Source organism: Hemicordylus capensis, chromosome 2 (genome assembly GCF_027244095.1).
Source record: "Hemicordylus capensis ecotype Gifberg chromosome 2, rHemCap1.1.pri, whole genome shotgun sequence".
Classification (NCBI taxonomy): Eukaryota; Metazoa; Chordata; class Lepidosauria; order Squamata; family Cordylidae; genus Hemicordylus; species Hemicordylus capensis.
The window spans coordinates 41,770,918-41,784,669 of NC_069658.1; the positions used below are offsets into that span (position 1 = coordinate 41,770,918).

The 13,752-nt window shown below is 45.8% G+C and overlaps 1 protein-coding gene across 1 annotated transcript in view; it reads left to right on the forward strand.

The window, feature by feature from the left end:
* The first annotated feature begins 4,879 nt into the window (after positions 1-4,879).
* The window catches only part of RNF180 (ring finger protein 180), a 97,724-nt gene continuing 88,851 nt past the window's right edge, over positions 4,880-13,752 (forward strand). Inside the window, 1 exon segment of the mRNA XM_053300388.1 lies at positions 4,880-5,075. The gene's annotated coding sequence lies outside the window, so the exon portion shown is untranslated.

Sequence of the window (13,752 nt, forward strand, 5' to 3'; positions counted from 1 at the left end):
GTGAAGTTGCAATAGTTTTCTACAGAAAGCAAACATCATGGGAATGGGTTGTAATTTGGTGGCAGAGCATCTGTTTTGCACGCAGAAGGCTGCAAATTCAGTCCCTGGCAGCTCCAAGTAATGCTGAGGAAAGACCTTTGCCCTAGAGCTGATGCCAGTCAGTGCAGACAGTACTGACCTAGATGGACCAATGGTCTGACTCGGTATGAAGCAGTTGATACAGCAACACAATTCCTATGTCCTATGTAAAGCAGCTTCCTATAGACCAGGGATTCTCAGCGTTGGGTCCTCAGATGTTATTGGACTTCAACTCCCATAATCCTCAACCAAAGGCCACTGGGGCTGGGGATTATGGGAGTTGAAGTCCAATAACATCTGGGGACGCGATGTTGAGAATCCCTACTATAGACCAACTAATGTAGTCACACACACAAAACTGGTTCAGACCTAATGCTAAACCAAGGTTTAGTGCCATGTGAATGAGCATGGGAGATCCACAGGGTCATGCACCCTCCCCTTCCCATTGTTTCTTGCATCCAGTAGAATGAAAACTTTTACATTCACTTTAAAAGAAACCAGATTGAAAACAAAACAGGAAGACAAAACACAATTCAATCCTGATTTTTTTAATGAACTGGAGTTAAAACTAACCACAGTCCCCCAAGTTCATACATAATGTGGAAATATGGCTTATTCCAAAATGAAAATAAAAGCTTTTACTCTCCTCCTTTCATGTGCAAGAGATGAGGAGCAGGAGGCACATTGAGCCTACAGCTCTCAGAGGCACATTCATGTAGCACTAAAACATGGTTTAGTCTTACATCTGAACTGAAGCACAGAGATGGCAATGGTAAGGAAAATAATCTTTGAAGTCATTCACACAAGTGAAAGCTGGGTAAAACAAGTGTCCTCTCCAGGTTTGGGAGCTTTATGTGCTCCCAATATTCAGTTGTGTGGGTGCAAACAACTAGGTACGAGGAGGTAGAAGTGATTGTGTGGAATCAAGGTAGGAGGGAAAGCTGGCAGATTTTCTTCCTATCTTGATTCCACACAATCACTTCTACCTCCGCGTACCTAGTTGCTTGTACCCACACAACCGAAAACTGGGAGCACACACAGCTCCCAAACCTGGATAGGGCGCTTGTTCTACCCAGCTTTTGATTGTGTGAATGACCTCTTTTACTTACAGTCTATCACTAACTACCATTAGCTTATTGCTATCATATTTATACAAAAAATAACAGTATGATCAACTCTATGATCAAGCTTATTAAATAATAAGTTAACTTTATGATCAAGATCCAGTTATCAGAAACTGCACTCTAACATCTGCAAGTAACAGGTCACAGATGATTCGAGCTGAGTTCACAAATACTATGAAACACTTTGGAACAAATGACATGCAGGAGCAGTCATCAGAGCCTAGCCGAAAAGGGGAAATGTCTCACTGAAACAGACGCACACAACACAGCCGATTGCAGCTAAGGGGCTTTCTACAATTTCTGAAAACATGACACAAGCACATTTCAGCCATTGTTCAATGCTTACTCAAATGATGTATTCAGTGAAAATAGCACAAGTTGCTTTACGACTACAGAAGTGAAGGGTTATTGCTGCCATGCCAGTTGACCTATAACTACAGTGGCCAGAGAAAGGACACTCCAAATCTTCACCAGCTGGAGGTCTAAAAAACAGCAGGCCACAACCTCTGTCTTCCAAGAAGGACCTCAGCAACAGAAGATCAGACTGGTCTCGATCAGATGTAAATGCCTGTTAAAAACACACCAATCATGCCTGAATTGCCAAAACTGATCTACCACCTTGACCTTGTCTCTACACTCCCCTTTCCTTGTGACTCTTGTCTTTTGACCTGTAAATCTGAGGACTGGATGTGTGCCTTATTTTAATCTATGCAGTATTTAACGCCTTCCAGCAGCATTGTTTATTTATTTATTTGAGACATTTAAATGGACATACAGGGGTGGGTAGAACCAAAGAGTAAGTAGGACAAAACTTCTATTGGACTGGATATGGCCGGGATGTAACAGAGTATGTTCGAACCTGTGATGTCTATTTGTTAACGGGGAACAGCAAAGACACAAAGTGAAGGCCTCTCTACAACACTTACCCATCACTGAGGCCCCATTCCAGAGAGTACCAGTGCATATCCTAGGACCAATCCAACCCAAGACACCTTGGGGAAAACAGTACATGTTGACCCTAGTGGACTATGCAACTAGATGGCCTGAGGCAACAGCCTTAAGTTGGATTGATACTAAAACTGTGCGTCCAGCCCTGAGAGACATTGGGGCGATTCTCACGACCAACAAAAATCGGACTAGGAGAGCCTAGCCCGATTTTTGGTGGTCGTAAGAACCACCAGGCTCGCTGCTGAGCCTGGTGGTTCTTGAGCGGGTAACCCGCTCGAGAACCCCTGCTAAAAAGCAGGTTTGCGGAGCGAGTGCTCCAGCAAACCTGCTTTTTAGGCTCATGAGTAGCCGTGGTGCAGCTTCGCGCCGTGCCTACTCATGAGTAGACCCCCAGCCGGGAGGTGAAAAGCCGTCTCCCAGCTAGGGGGGGTCTCCCCAGTATGCCCTGCGTGCTCGCGCAGGGCATACTGTGGCTTGTGGGGGTCGCGTGGCCCCCGCTCCCCCCACCCCCCGCCAGCTCCATCACGGAGCTGGCCATCATGCGGGCAGCCGATCCAGCCGCCCAGGGCTCCCTGCCTTCTCGTCTGTGGGGAGAGCGGGCTTAGCCCGCTCTCCCCGCAGTTTTAACAAAAGCGGGTCTCACACATTGTGAGACCCGCCTCATTGTCTGCCAGAGTAGGCTGGCCTCTATAAATCCTGACTGATGCAAGGACCAATTTCCTATCTGGGGTAATGGAGAATGTATGGGCTGCACATGGTGTGGAACACCTTATATCAGTCCCTTACCATAATCAAACAAATGATTTAGTGGAAAAGTTTAATGGAGCTCTGGGCACAATGGACCGGAATTTATTCACGAGCACTCCAACAACTGACACCAGGTGTTGCCACAGCTCCTCTTTGCTTACTGAGCAGTACCATACCCTAGACTCAGATTTTCCCCCTTTGAACTTGTTTATGGGAGGGATGTTCGAGGGCCACTGAAGCTAATCCGTCTTCAGTGGGAGGGGTAGGAACATCTCAGAAAGTTAACATCCTGGATTTCGTAGATGAACCCCAGAACACCGTGAGATGTTGCAGGTGGCACAACAGAACTTGCAAGACACCCAAGCTGAGCAAAAGGCATGGTATGATGCCCATGCCCAGGCATGCACCTGGAACCTGGAGAACAGGTATTGGTCCTGAGGGCAGTCTGTGCCAACAAAACACAAATTAAAAGTTGAGTTTTCCCTCTTCTTTTGGGAGGAGGGGTTTCTTTTCTTTGGAGAGTATCTTCTGGGGGTTTAGAGAGAGAGTTGGTGGGGAAAGAGAAGAGAAGTGAAGCGAAGTGCCTCTCTGTCTCTCTCTCAGCTTGAGTTGAGGAGGTGACTTGGAGGCCTGTGGAGTACAGCAGCCCCAAGGAACAGGATAAAAGCTATAGTTGGGACAGTAACCATAGTTTGTTTTCGTTAGCGTATTCTTTTTCCCCTCTGTGTTGCCTGGGTGTCTTAATAAGGTTGAGGCCTATTCTTCTATCCACACACACACACACAAACACACACACACTCCAATCCATTTCTCACTGTAACAAGAAAGCTTTTTGAGTTGTTAATACTGTTTCAGGAGCGCTCAGCAGGGAAAGGTGGGCCTCCAGTCACATGCCTTAAGAACATAAGAACAGCCCTGCTGGATCAGGCCCAAGGCCCATCTAGTTCAGCATCCCGTTTCGCACAGTGGCCCACCAGATGCTGCTGGAAGCCACAGGCAGGAGTTGAGGGCATACCCTTTCTCCTGCTGTTACTCCCCCGCAACTGGTACCCAGAGGCACCCTGCCCTAGAGACTGGAGGTAGCCTAAAAGCCCTATGCCAAAGGAGCCCCAATTTTCTAATATTTTCCCCCAAGTGATCACTTTACAGTTTCAGGTCTTTGGTGAAACTGTGAGGGAGGCTGGGTATCCCGTTCAGTCGTGGTATACACGGGGGTGTGGAAGAAGGGGTCGGGGGGGGGGGACCTTCCCAGGTGATGAACAGGTGGTGGCACCAGAAGACCAAGGCAGGGCCCACCCTGACCCTGACCCTGACCCTGCCAGTTTGTGTGTGTGTGTGTTGTGTGTGTGTGTGAAAACATCACTCCCCACTACACAAGTTCCGGTTAGGGTTGCCACGGCCGATCCTGGAGGGTTGGCCACCCTCCTTCAGGTTCGGGCTCCTTCCTTAATAAAGGGCAAAGGGTCAACAAGTCTGCCCATCACATTTTTCTTTCAAAACGAAAAGCAGCAGCAGCAGCAGCTTTGCTGTGTAGTCCATCTAGAAAGCAGCAGCAGCAGCAGCTCCTCGTTAGCAGGCGCTTACCCCGCCGCCCCTCCCAGCCCGCTCCACTATAGCCACACTGACTCCGGGAGGAAGTGGTGGCGAGGGGAGCGGGGTGGCGGTAGAAAGGAGACCAGCAGCCGCCTTCCCCACCCAGCTCCCTCTTTACCCAGGGCTGAGCGCATCTCGCCGCCGTTTGTCTCCCGTCTCTTCCCGTTCGCGGCGCCGCCGCCGCCGCCGCCGCCTTTCCTTCAGGGCTCGGTGTAGCCCATTCGGCAGGCCTCTCTCTCGTTCACCTTCTTCCCCTCAGACCGTCACCAGCTCAGCTCACGGAGGCAGGTAAATAGGCGCGGGAAGCTGCTCGGCCAGCACCGGTGGGTAGGGGTGGGTGGGTCGCCCTGGTCGCCCTCTTGCTGAGGGGGAGGCGGAGGGGGAGGCCTACTCGCGCGGCGGCGGCCGAGGAGCCAAGTGGGAGCCTCCTCTCCTGCCTCGTGGGCGGAGGCTGCTGGGCAGCTGTCTGGGGTCGGACAGCCAGACAGAGGCGGGTGTCTCGCCGGCTGCTTCTAGCAGCAACGCAAGCCAGTAGGTGTTTCCTCGGAAGCAAGTCTCGCTGTGTTCCGTGGGACTTACTCTCAGGTCAGTGGGCCCAGAAGGGCGGCAGCCCCCCCGTGGCCTGGGACGTGGGTTTGCTGGGGCAGCGGGGCGAGAAGAGCCCCAGGGGCCGCCCTCTCGCCTCCAGAGGCCCCACCGCCACCTCGCGGGGAGGTTCTCCTGCGCGAGCCCCACGGAAGGATTGTTGGGCAAGGAAATGCTGACAACCCGACTGTGTGTGTGTGTGTGTGTGTGTGTGTTTGATATGCAAACACACGGTGACATATTTATTGATGTATGTGAAAAGTGTTTCATTAAGCAGGCTGCTCAGAAATAGTACAAGTGTCGTTTGTGCACCAGTATTATTTATTTATTGGATTCTCATCTTGCTTTCAACCAGAGAAGAAGCATTTGCCCTAACCTATGTGACAGTCCTCCAGGTAGTTGGAGTGTTATCATGTTACCTCTCAGTCTTCTCTTTTCCAAGGTGAACATACCCAGTTGCTTCAGCCTGTCCTCGTGGGGCTTGTTTTTCGTCTTGACCATCTTCATTGCCCGCCTCTTGGCCTTTGAACCTGTTCCAGTTTGTCTCTAAATCCTTCTTAAAATATTCCTGATGAACTCTGATTAATGTGGAATAAAATGACATTGATTATTTTAGGCACTTGCTAACACCAGTGTTCTGTCCTTGGAAAAGACAAGTGTGTGTGTGTCTATGTGTGTGTGTTTAAGATCAAGGGGTAATACAAATCATGTATGTAGCTGAAAACGTTTTTTCGTAGTTTATGCACAAAGCAGGAAAAATAAAATTCCAGTGCAAGACTTCATGGCACATAATGAAAGTACAAAAACACATTTATTCAACAGTTCCATGATTAATATTGTAAACTACTTTGGGTGCCTTTTTCAAGGCAGAAAGGTGGTATAAAAATGTAGTAAGTAGATGAATAATTTTGTTTTACATTAATATCCTGCCTTTCCATTGCCTCAAGGTGCCCAACAAAATTACCACTGCATGAAATATTTACAGTAATACAGTATGAAATCCTAACAATAATCCTTATATAGAAGATTGTTCTTGATGGAAATTAAGAGAGCTGGATGTAGCCGCCCTCTTAGCTACTGGCCTAGTTCACACAATAGTTTGAATCAAGTTTTAATGTGAGTTACTGACACACAATGGTGTGAACCCATGCCAAGGTGGTTTATGGCCCGAGATGAATCTGAGATGCCTACCGTGGCATGGGTTCACACAATTGTGCAAGTGTTGGTAACCCACATTAAACCTAAATTTGAATGATTGTGTGAGCTAGGCCATGATTAGTTAAAGGGCATACTGTTGAAAGCAGATGATTGTGTCCCTAGTTGATTGTGTCCCAGATGCAGCTGTGACAAAGGGATGACTATGACTATATATATAATTCTCTAAGGAGTACCCATGGCTGATCCCATGTGTGGCAGCTCTTGCAAGAGTTCACGAACAGCTGCCCGATAACGACGGAGATGGGCAGGAGGGAAGAAAATGCTGGTGGCAGCGGGGAGAAAAGGCGGCAGCGGGTGGTCAGTGGGTAGGCAGAAGGTGGCAGCGGAGGCTGAGTGGGAAGAAAACAACTGCAGGCAGGGGAAGGTGGTACGCGAGTGAAACGGTGGTGGCGGGCGGGGGGAAGTGGCAGCAGCTGGGCAAAATGGTGGAGGGCAGGGGGGGACAGCATGGGGGAAACGGGGCAGTGGCGGGGGGGGGGAGAGGAGGCAAACTAGAGGCACAGATGCTCTGTGCCTGGCCCAGCTACTATGTATGAAATGTCCAGGAGATCTGCCTCAGCAACCATTTGATCCGGTTGTGATGGTTAGTACAGCTTGAGGAAGTGGACAAGATCCTAGGCAGTGTGCAGGCAACATCATGCACTCTGGACCCTTACCCTTCATGGCTAATAAAATCTGCCAGGGAGAGAACTGGTAGATAGTTGGAGGCTATTATTAATGCTTCATTAAGGGAAAGCAAGATGCCATCGAGCCTCAAGTAGGTGGAGGTAAGACCACTATTTAAAAAGCCCTCTTTTGATTCCACCAATCTTGATAACTATCAGCCTATTTCAAACCTTGCAAAGAGTCTTGGACGATACTGATTATCTAGACCAGGGATTCTCAACGTTGGGTCTCCAGATCTTATTGGACTTCAACTCCCATAATCCCCAACCAAAGGCAACTGGGGCTGGGGATTATGCAGGTTGAAGTCCAATAACTTCTTGAGACCCAACGCTGAGAATCCCTGATCTAGACCCTTTTCAATCTGGCTTTTGCCCTGGGTTTGGGACTGAAACTGCCTTGGTCACCCTGGTGGATTACCTACGCTGGAAATTAGTTGCTGGACCTGCTCTGCTTTTGGATTTGCATTTGGTTCAGGTGGCGGCATTGGCTTAGGGGTGCCTTTGCACAGCTTCAGCTAGTGTGCTAACTGTGTCCCTTTCTCAAGAAGGAGGATATGGCCACAGTTACCCATGCCTTAGTTATGTTATGGCTCAATTACTGCAGTGCACTTTACATGGGGCTGTCTTGAAGAATATTTGGAAACTTCAGTTGGTGCTGAATGCAGGTGACAAGGTTCTTCCTAGAACTGCTTGCTCGGAGCATATTACACCTATTTTGAAAGAGCTGCATTGGCTGCCAAATTGTTTCTGGCTCCAATTCAAGGTGCTGTTTATTACCTAAAGCCCTTTATGGTTTGGGTCCTGGTTACTTGAAGGACCGCCTGCTCCCAAGGATTTCTGCCTACCCAGCAAGGTTGTCAGAGTACTTTGCTGTGTGTGCTGACACTGAGAGAGGCTAAATTGTCATGCACGTGGGACAGGGCCTCCTCTGTTGTTGCCCCCAGGCCTTGGAATGCTCTCCTGTTGAATGTCTGCTCTTGGACATCTGTGGCTGCTTTTAAAAAACAACTAACAACCTTTCTATTTGTTTCAACTTTTACTCCTTAGGGGCTGCCAGGTCTCTCATTTCTCCTGATTCTTTTTGTCTTTTTTTATGGTTTTTACTTTTTAACTAATTTTAAGATTTTAAATGTGATTTTTATGTAGTTGTATTAACGTTTGTAAACCGCCTTGAGGTGCCTTCTGAAAGGTGGCATAAAAACTGAATAATAAATGTCATTCTTGATGGAAACTTGGCTACTTCTATCAGTCAAAAAAATTTTCACTGGTGGTTGAATTCAGTTTATGAATTCAGCTGTGATGCCACATCCCTTACAATGTGGCAGCTGCCCTGTAGGGAAAAGAGGGTTACTCAGACTTCTATGGAGACACTCTATATGCTGTTCCACACATGCAGGATTGTGCTCCCAGTTGAGTAATTATCATGCATAGATGAACTAGCTGTCTGTTTGGTTTTGTTAGATTTATATCCCACCCTTCTTCCATCATGGAACTCAAGATGATGTGGTGGTCTTCGTCCATCACCCATCTAAACATTAACCAGCCCTGCTTCGTTTCAGCAGGCTGACTGTTCCATGTGCCCTCAAACCATGCCCTGGGACCCATTTGAGCTGAAATTGTTAGCCGAGGCTTGTCCCCACGCCCTGCGGTTGTAGACTTGTTCCTGGCAAAATGTATCTGGACATGTGAAAACTGCCTCTTCCTTGTCACTGAGTAGGAATATTTCCAAAATATCTATATTTAAATTTCTCCTTGGATTTTGGATTTCTGAATTATCTGCTCTTATTTCTGAAATGGAACTGATGCTTTAGGAATTATCTACGGTTCCATTTTTTTATTTTCTGATTTTATTTTTACATAGCATTGTATTTTTATTTATTGTTAAATTTGTATATCGCCTTCCATTAAAACAATCCCAAGGTGGTTCACACAAAAATAAAAACAAGACTATAAAAATGACATAATTAAAATATTAAGCTAAAATATAAAACAAATCTGACTAAAAAGATTTAAAATACAAGCATAAGAACTGTACAAAATACAAAGAAGCAGCAGCAATAGAGACAATCCTATAAAAGCCTGGGTAAAAAGCCAAGATTTAAGATGCTTTCTAAAAATTGTGATGGAAACTGAGGAGCGAATAGCACCAATTGCCTGCACTTCTTAATTATTTTCCTTATCTACATTACTGATATGCACCGAAAAAAGACAATCTTGATATGGTCATATGTATATCAATATTTTATATGCTTTTTGCCAATGCATTGATGATTTATGTACATTGATAAAACGCACCTCTCCCTCAAAAAACAAAACAAAACAAAACCCACTCCACAGCAATCTCAATGTGATTGTACATAAGATTCCATCAAGATCTTTTTTGCACAGCATTTTACTGATAAGGACTAACTGCATGTTAGTAAATGAACACATGGAAGAAGTATTGATGCAGTTGTACATACAATCACATCAAGGGGAAATCTGCTCATCCCTACCACAGGCATACCCCATGTATTGTGCTCAGGACTTTCAGAAAGGCTTGGCACGTTGCTTTTATAAACTAGATTTACTGCTTCTGATATTATAAGACGCCCAAGTAGGTGGCTGCTGTGCAAATCCAGCCACTCTTGAGTGAAACTGAATATCTGGATATTTCCGTCAAGGCCTGGTTTCAGCATGGAAACTGCCATAGTTGATCTGTGCTGGGAGAAGGACAGGGGATTGGGATCATTCTAATTTTCCTGGAACTCTCAATGGCTTTTGCTACCATTCACAATGGTATACTTTTGGATAGGGTTGGGGATTGGGATCACCGTACTTCAGTGATTCCACTCCAGCTGGGACGGCCAATTCCAGCAGCTGGTGCAGATAGTCTGCTGCTCAATCCTGTAGCATTTACTTTATGAAGCTGTGCAGAGTTTGGAGTGCTGATAGATCCAGCGTTATTGCTGGAGGCCCAAGTAGCCTCTATGGCACACAGTGTGAATTACACCAGTTGAAACTGATATGCTGATCCTGACCCCTCCTGGATAGAGAGAGAGACTGGCTATACATTACTTAACCATTCCCTGATAAGCTCTAGATTGGGTTACTACAATGTGTTGTATTTGGGGCTATTTTTGAAAACTTACAGAAACCAGTTTGTACAAATGTAACTGGGACTGGCTAGGGAGCACATCTTGCCTGTTTTCAAACAGCCATTCTGGCCACCAGTCTGTTTTCAAGCACAGTTCAAAATCCTGGCCATTGCCTATTAAGCCTGAAGCAGCTTAGGAGCTCCTTCTTTATGTGAACGATTGCCCCCGCCCCCACCCAGCATGAGCTGGCCCTGAGAAAGTTCTGGCTCTGAAAAGGGAGGGTCGCATGCCCATTATTGCTACTAGTACTGGCAAGCAGCTGTACCTTGCCTGGGTGGAGTGTGTGCAATTTAATACTGTACATAAATTCTTGATCCAAAACAATGGTTTTATGATCACAGAGAGAACATGCTGTTTAAGAGCAAATTGGCAATTGTTTCAAAGCCAATCTATTCCTGCAAAACAAATGATTATAAGAGATGGCTAGTGTAAGTGAAGTGACCAAGACTTCCCTTTAGGATATCATGTTTAGCAGTGGCATAGCCACCATTGGCTCTAGGTGGAACAAATGTCCTGGGCTACGGGGGTCTGGGGGCCCCAGGGCGCCCTCTCACTGCCCCATGCTGCAAAAGCCACCACATGCCATAACCCAGCATACAACCTTATACAGATTACACTCCTCCCACCTGCATGAGCACACCAACACAAGGGGCGTTGCCAGCTCTGGTCTTGGATGCATGACCCATTGCAGTCTCCCATCCAGTGAGGGTAAGTGCTTTCTTTGCCAATTGTATGCTGCTTTCCTTTCATAGCCAGCAAAGAAAGCACTTGACTGGGGGACATCGACTGGGGGAGCACGAGGGGCCATGTGTCCATGCCTGGTGCTGTCAACACCTTCTGCATCAGTGTGCTGATGGAGGTGGGAAAGGCATTGCCAGAGTGGGGTAGTTTGCCCGACAGTGGAAAGGGTGTGGTTGGTGCAGGTTCGCATGCCCAGTGGTGAGAGACGTAGTGCTCACTCTCATATCCTGTCCCAGGGATGCTTCCACCCTTCCTATGCCCCGATGTTCAGAGATCTTACATTGAAATACCAGTTCGATGTTGAATATTAGAAGGCAGTAATGTTGTCAGATTTCAAAATTGGGAGTGAATAGATTTAGAAACAAAAAAAGACGTGTTTTTTTCCAAATGCAGCTAGGTTGCTATATAGGTTTGGCTCATTCTAAGCTACCTTCAGCCCCTTAAGTTGCCCCAAAATGCACCTTTCTAGCATAAGCAATAGTGGAGAAGACTGCTGCTCTTGCCGTTGGGCCTGAAAAGCTTATGAGCAAGAAGTTCCCAGCATAAAAATATCTGGGAACTGTAGTTTGCCAGGACTTCTGGTTTATTCGTAAAAACCCCAGAATTCCCAGAAACTGTTACACTAGGAACTTCTTGTACACAAGGGTTTAGGACTTGGTAAAAGAATGAAGAACCTGTGAGCACATCTTACCCACATCACTGCTGCCATTAAAACTGCTGTTACAAGATCTGTTTGAGGAAAGAGAAGAGAGTAAGAGGCTCAAATTAGGAAGGAGGGAGGGAGGAAACCATCTGAAAGAAGTCTGGGGACAATGGAGACAATGGACAATGAATGGGCAAGCTCTTTTCAAGATTTCAGATAATTCTTGAAAAAGCCTGAGCAGAGATCTCAGAAAGGACAAGCCAATTCCAAATCAAGATTGGGTAGGGGAATTCATCCATCTGTACTTGAAGTTCTGGAACAAACTGCAGGTGTTAGAGTGACTCTAACCCCTGCTAACTTGGCAAAGAGGCATCTTTTAACGTGGTGATTCTTTTATTTAGCAGGGGGAGAGTAATTGGCCCTATCCACCCCCAGCACAGTATCTCCAGTGAATGTTGATGGTGTCTGTCTTATGTTTCTTTTTAGATTGTGAGCCCTCTGGGGACAGGGATCCATCTTATTTATTTATTATTTCTCTGTGTAAACCACCCTGAGCCATTTTTGAAAGGACTGTATATAAATAGAAAAATAAATAATCAGAGAGAGCCACCTAATGGTGCAGCTGGAAGTGACTTGACTAGCAAGCCAAAGATTGCTGGTAATCCCCGCTAGTATGTTTCCTAGACTATAGTAGTAGTATTGTTTATTTCGGCCCAAGGCCAGCATCCTAGACTATAGGAAACACCTATATCGGGCAGCAGCAAACTAGGAAGATGCTGAAAGGCATCATCTCATACTGCGTGGGAGATGGCAATGGTAACCCCCTCCTTTATTCTACCAAAGGCAACCACAGGGCTTTGTGGTCACCAGAGTCTACACTGACTCGACGGCACACTTCACCTTTACCTTTTTAATTAATCAGTGGAACTGCTTCATAGAACAGAGCTTCAGCTGGGTAGCTAGCTGTTTGTTTTACCTTCTCCACATTAGTATTTCACCAAAATGTTTAACTTTACTGCATATCTCAACTAACAAGTGAAGTAGAGATACTGATCGCTGGTTCATTGTAGTGATCTATAACTAATTTCACATTTTTTCATTGTCTTCCCTTGCCTCCTTCTGTCCTGCATTTTGGAAGGTGACAGCTACTCAGTTGAATTCAAAATGACAACTATCCCTGTCACTTCAAGTGCTTGATAATATGATGTGTCATTTACTTTTGCAAGTAGTTTATTCCTCCTTGTACCTGGCTGAAATTCTGGCTCACCTTTTTCAGACCTGAAGAAAAGGTGCTATTTGAGCTACCTTGTATCTGCTTTTATGGGGACATCATGTTGCTTTGCTCTTCATACAATCTATGCTGCTTTTAAGTTGTTGCTTAACTATAGTAGAAACTAGAATTTTACTCAATTCGAATTGTACCCAGCTCTAAAAGAGTGCAAGATCATCATGCTCGACTCTGGCTATGTTGGCCTTTTAAAGAAATAGCAAGGGTCTGATTATGGTAGACACTTCCTCAGATTCTCAGATTTTTAAGAAGCACTGTGCCTGAAAGAAAGTAGCATGGATTTGTACATACAGCTAGCATACAAATGGTCATATATTTTTGTTTTGTTATATTTGCTGTACACAGGTGAGGCTATATTCTGCTTTTTCCAATATGAATATATTGGATCAGAAAAAAGTGGCTTGGATGTAGATATCTCTCTCCCTTTCCACCACTTTCAAAGGATTGCTAAACAGTAGACTTCAGTTATGATATTGTTTTGTATGTGAAGCAAAACACTTGTGCGGGAGGGCCAATCTGGAGGTAAGGGATATCTTCCTCTGTGCCATTTTCCTGCCAAAAATCCCTCTGAAGTTGCTATGGGTTTGCAAATGTGCCATTTGCAGGTAAAGTTTTAAACAACTGTACCTTCATGCTGCAGTTGGATTCCCATGCTGTTGCTTTTGAAGTAAAAGTAAGTTTGTAACTAGACAATGATGCACTTAATATTCCATCTAGTTTGGCCTTGAATAGCTGTATCAAAGTAGTATCATCAGTAAAGAACTGTATGACTAACATTTTGATTGTGCTATATGGATCCACTGCTAAACTCCTTAGTACTGATGACATGCTAGATACAGATGTCATTCACACTATCAAAAGCTGTGTTCTACCCAGGTTTGGGAGTTGTGCATGCTCCCAGTTTCTGGTTGTCTGGAAGCAAGGTTAGAGAAAAACCTGGGTAGAAGAAATTGTGTGGAAGCAAAGTAGGAGGAAAAGATACCAT